This window comes from Dermacentor albipictus, chromosome 8 (genome assembly GCF_038994185.2).
Source record: "Dermacentor albipictus isolate Rhodes 1998 colony chromosome 8, USDA_Dalb.pri_finalv2, whole genome shotgun sequence".
NCBI classification, from domain to species: domain Eukaryota; kingdom Metazoa; phylum Arthropoda; class Arachnida; order Ixodida; family Ixodidae; genus Dermacentor; species Dermacentor albipictus.
The window spans coordinates 116,388,901-116,394,601 of NC_091828.1; the positions used below are offsets into that span (position 1 = coordinate 116,388,901).

General features: G+C 44.6%; 2 long non-coding RNA genes across 2 annotated transcripts; one reads left to right on the plus strand and one right to left on the minus strand.

The window, feature by feature from the left end:
* Nucleotides 1-543: 543 nt before the first annotated feature.
* On the plus strand, nt 544-2,156 carry LOC139048549 (uncharacterized). Its single transcript, XR_011507764.1, has 2 exons — nt 544-1,171; nt 1,893-2,156. It is a non-coding gene; the product is annotated as an uncharacterized lncRNA (long non-coding RNA).
* Nucleotides 2,157-2,589: 433 nt separating this feature from the next.
* On the minus strand, nt 2,590-4,724 carry LOC135910310 (uncharacterized). Its single transcript, XR_010567007.2, has 3 exons — nt 4,484-4,724; nt 3,519-3,691; nt 2,590-3,085 (listed from the first exon to the last, which is right to left on the minus strand). It is a non-coding gene; the product is annotated as an uncharacterized lncRNA (long non-coding RNA).
* Between the last annotated feature and the right edge of the window lie 977 nt (nt 4,725-5,701).

The following is a 5,701-nucleotide window of genomic DNA, read 5'->3' on the forward strand; positions in this document are numbered from 1 at the left end:
TTTTCTGCCCTTTAAGAACACGAATACATGGGCGCCTGCGGGTTTCCAAAGCAATGTGGCCTCAGCCAACGCGATGGTATGTTACGTATATATACACAGAGGTGGGCACAACACAGGCTCCCAGCCAGGCCACGCGATAGTTTCGCAGAATGCCTTCTACTCGCACTTAAGTCAAACATGTAGGTGGGAAGCCTGTTATCATTCGTTCAGAAAACACAATTTTCAAGTTCCTGGTTCTTGAGCTCCTCGACGTTATCATTGCGCGCTCTGCCAGCGCTAGTAACGCACTCCCGTGTTATCACTCTTGGCAATCGCTCGTCTCGATTTCGACAAGCGTAAGTACCGAAAGAAGGTATATGTGCTGGGGCCATAAAAAAATCGTCACAAACTTGTCCCGCTAACCCCCGTATTCACAAACGCACCTCGACTTGACCCTCCACTCAAAATTCTCCTTGAGGGTGGTTTTTCGTTTCACAAATCGCCCTCCACTTGAAACGCGCCTTGAGTGAAGGAAAGCTCGAGCGCTTTACTCGAGAATCTCAAGGTAGCTTCGCAGCTACCTTGAATCGCTCCTCGAGTGAAGTTAGTGCGTAAACATGGCTGCCTTGCGATCTGTCGCTCGCCTCGTCAGCATTTTCGGATGGACGCCAGTTGCCTCCGTAGCTTATCTTGGGTTAACCGTGCTGCGCATTTTCAAGGGCTTCGTTTTAGGGACCGTTGCAGTCCTCTGGAGCGCTTCGGCACCGGAATTATTCCACTGCAGCGCCGAGACAGATCGGCCGTCCTGTCAAGAAGACTGCGAGCTAGTGCAGTGATTGTCGTCTTACTCCGTGCATGAGCCAGTTGATGACCTGCACACGTATTCTTCGTGCCAGTGCTCCGAACCTACTATCGGCGTCAGTGCATTCACGAGTTTCTTGCGGCTCATCGTAGAAAGCCGGATCAGTTCAAGCACGGCCCGATACATAACTGCGGCGGACTTCGAACTTGCAAAAAGAAAACAGCTACGAAGATTCCTGTCACCAGTGGGTGTATTGCCTGTGTGCGTGTGTCGCTTGCGCGAGCGCCGGCCGCCGGCGCTGTTTGTACTCGGGCAGATCGTCACTGCCTACGCTAATCCAAGGACGGCGAAACACACCGCAGCAAAGCGAGCATCTTTGTAAACGAGCAGGTGCGTTCACTTCAATTTTTGCAATTTTCTTTAATTTGATGCGGCTAGTTGCGCTAAGGAAAATACGAAATGGACTGTAATTTCGCGTGGACCGTGTGCAGTTGGTGCAATTTAAGGTCATCAGCAATAATTACGTAATCCTTGCTTCAAACGATTCAGTTTAATAAGCTTGTCATCCCTATCAAGATCCAAGCTCAACGAGGAAGTCACCAACCATGAAATGGCATTCAGAATTATACCTGCACGTATACACAGGTTAATGTGATGCTTTGTTCGAATAAAAGAGACACAATAACAATACAAAGGAGTAGAGTTTTCTGCATCACATCATTTTTTATTCCGATAAATAAAGGTGCAGCAGTGTAGTGACAGCACCTAATATAGACAGTGCTAGCAAGTGGTAGCAGATATATCTCGCACACCTTTATTGCGAACATCCCAGCTCTCTATAGGATTCGTTATGTAAGTGTTAGATCGCTGTTGTCGGTCTTGCTGAGCAAGCGGTAGACCAGCTGAAAAATGTTTCTTTGCAAATAAAAATAAATAAAAACAGTATGAGCTAATTTATGTAAAAAAAAATCACGCTATAGAACACAAACTTCTTAAACTAATGCATTATTACGAAATGTAAACTACAGAAAACGAATACAGTACCTAAGCTCGTTTCATGGACCTTTTTTAACATCGTTGTATGTTTATTACCAACCCCTTCTCTTTGCAGGAACCAGGTTGCCAACACACGCACGAAGAGCAACTGCCTTTCCAACTGTGCTGTGTGTGCTGCACTTGCATTGATGTGCAAGTGGAGGAGAGGTCCAGTTAATGTCGTGCTGCACTATAATAGCCGTCGAAATATTCTGCTTAAGACATTTATCACTTTTCTGACATCCTAACAGCTCAAACATCACCCCTAAAAGCAGTTTGAGTGCATGTATTTGCCTTCATAGACAGGTTGTAGCTGAAGTCATTGTATTTTTCATCCAGATGGCCTTTCTTCAGTCATATTTATTAAGTCGGTATGTACCCCTAATAATTTCTGGTCAATTCAAGTGCCAATTTTTTTCTAAAACGATAAATTAACATTATTATCGCCTTTTTGTACTTTGATAGTATGCAATAAATACTGCGTGAACTCTGATCCTACAAACAGAAGCAGTAATGAAGGAGAAGAAAGAGGGTTGACCGAGGGGCGCGATTTTTAATAATCATATCATGAGAAGCCAACAAGCAAAGTCACCAAAGACAACATAAGGGAAATTACTTGTACTTACTAACTGAAATAAAGAAATGATAAATTAATGGCAATGAAAGTGGATGAAAAAACAACTTGCCGCAGGTGGGAAATGATGTAGTACTAGTAGTAGTAGTAGTTAGTTCTAATAGTAAAATATAAATACACAAGAAAGTGGATGGGAAAATGGTGCCGCGGTAGCTCCATTGGTTGGAGCATCGCACGCCTATGGCAAGTTTTCTCAACCACTTTCATTGCCATTAATTTGTCATTTCTTTAATTCAATTAGTAAGTAGAAGTAATTTCTTCTCTGTTGTCTTTGGTGTCTTCGCTTGTTTGTATCCAAGGTTATAAACAGGAGTAGTACTGCTGAATAATATATTCTAGAATAAAACACCATCTCTGTTCAAGACAGTAGTCTGTCGGGTGTAGCCACTCGACGGCATGCAGTGGTAAATTCTTGTAGAATATATGCTGTTTCTACCCTGCTTCTAGCTCCAGCTTAAGATAATTTATGATGGCCCGAACAATGAGTTTCTTCCATTGGATGCGGATGACAGTTGGCTTCAATGGGGCTTGCAGAACTTCAGCCGTTGACCAAGGTACAACACCCAGGGTAGCAGCGTGTCTTGTGGGATCCCAAAATAGGCCAAATGGTGATGCAGACTGTCACAATGACAATGCTGAAAAATACAGTATATAGCGCATTACTACCGTTATTTCAGAAAAGCTGAGATCAACCATCAAAGCTATGGCATATTTTTAATCTACACTTGCTCATGCTAAAGTAGCTTCAGCATGCCACAAAATACTGAAGTGCTGGCTACAAATACTACGAAAGTGTTGCTTCACAAATTGTGCGCAGCAAAAGGATCCTGTCGCAGCTGCAAAGCACCACGGGCAACTGATGACCTAGCCCATCATATTCATGCGATTTAAAACAAAAATTATACGACAGCTGAAGGGGAATAAAAAATTAATTTGATTTCATTGACATGGCTGTTTCATGTGTGTGGTTCTAAATAACAGGGTGTCCATTTCCCCATTTTGTGAATGTGAGGACATGCAACATGAATATTTTTACAAAGTTTATGAAAATAAGCACAGACTAATTACCGGGTAGGCTAGTCAAGTACTTCTTCAGCACCTAGCTCCTTTCAGGGAAGCGAGCTGGTGCAATTCCAACAGGCAGGCACCATATCTATCGATGCTTTCAGGTCTGCCAGAAGCCTTACTGTGCAGCACAGGCGTAGATTTTTTCATCAGCTGGTACTTCCAAAGCCCACATTCTGCACCAGAATGCCAAAACTTTTATGCAGACAGGGCGCTCGCGCGCTAAGTAAATTCAGTATACCTAAGCAACGGATATGAAAAAACGTAGCACAACTAAAAATATGTTGGCATTGCGTGAACTTGAAAGCCCAGTTTACGGAACGTGCATCAGCTGCTACCACATAGCACACTGAAAGAGTTAGGACGAAAAAACAAATGGTGGTGATAAAGTATTGCAAGTGAATTTTCGGAAGATTAAAACATTGCGTAGCGTATATGTGAAGTGAGGAAGCACAGGAAATGCAGGCACCAGTGCTGGTTCGTTGACCATATGTGCTACAAGTTGAGCAAGCCGACTGACCACCACGGCTTCTAAAACAAAGTACAGGACTCAAAAGACCCTTGTTTTTTTTTCGACCTGCCGGAGCTACGCACTCAACCATATACGCATTCTGCCACATGTATACTATAACTGCTTCTCCTCTACCGAAAGATTTCATACGCGATACTGGAATGATCGTTGGATGCAGGCGCCGATCCGTACCTTCTACATTATCGTTTAAAAAAGCGAAACCAACATTGTCGTGCCAAATCTTCCACAAGTTCCCATTAGCAAAAGAAAAAGAACATGTTTTGGACAAGCTTATGCTGCCTCGAATATGTTTAAGGTACTAATTAATTTCCTCAGCATGAGCAACTGGAGTCAATCATGCTTGTGTACATCGGAAACGGCTTATCGACTGCGCAGCGGCAACCTCAAGAAAACCGCATTGACATACTGTGCTTCCATGAAAGAATGGCTCACTCACCCATATTTTCTGTCCTGTTGTTGCTTTCAGCAAACTCACAGCACCACTCGGTCTTGAAGGTAAACAAAGCTGCCCATCGGCCGTTCCATCTGTGTCCTCAGAAGTCATTCAGGCTCGGTCACCATACGCACAAGGACGAAATCACCCATCATAACCGCGATTATCAACCGCAACGTCAGTCACCAATGAAACACTAGGAAAAAAAGAGCAGCGAACAAATGCCGGCGCAAATTATCTTGGTTCTCAGCCATGCGCCATGCTATCAGGTGTTGGGGTGCGATTGTTGCCAGACCTCAAACAAAGCTCCCGCTTGCTCTATCAGTCGAACGCTCGCAGTGGCAGCGTTGCCGAGCTAAAGTTGTACATTGCGTCGTGTAGTTGTTTGATTGGGAAGACGAATGAACTGAAACACATATTTGTCTTAAATAATGGGACTTTTAATAAGCACATTGAAGAATAGTCTCGATATCAGACGCTTTTCTCGGTCGATACACTTCACTTGAGTCGAGGGCGCATTTTCAAGGCGTTCCTTCGCGGAGGAAAAGTGAAGTAGTGTTCATGAAACGCAACGGAGCCTTGAGTGAAGGAAGCCCCGTCACCTCGACTTGGCTGAGTCGAGGAGGAGCTTCAAGTGAAGGCGTGTTTAAGAATACGGGGGTAAGATTCGATACAGGCCAAACATTGTCACCACAGCCAAGCTGTATTCCCCTAACTGCATCACAAAGCCGGGTGCGGCGAACATGCCTTAAAGCTATCCCAAAAAGTAACGGGGCGAGAGAAAGCATCACGGCCTTTTCCCAGGAAGATTAAGCACACGCGAAACTAACTGCGTCACACGACCGAACTGCGCTTTTTGCTAACTGCTTCACAAAGCCGGGTGCGGCGAGCATGCCCATAAACTGCCGAATATAGGTTCCTATAATGTCAAGACCCATAGAAAGCGTCGCAAACACCTCCCAGTACGAATCTTTAACTCAAGTTAACTGCGCCAGGAGAGCCGAGCTCTTTTATCGCCAACTGCGTCAAAGTCTCGGTTCCATGCCGTAAAAGCCCCCATTGCATGAAATGTGTTGCTGACTGTACACAAAATTGCTCACCTTACCGTTCTCCAGTAGTGCAGTGGTGCCGTGTCGAAGTACAGATGGAACGCAAGGATACGCAGGCAGCCGAAAACCAGGCTACATAAAAAAGAAAGACAAAACCATCGCCGAACTGCCG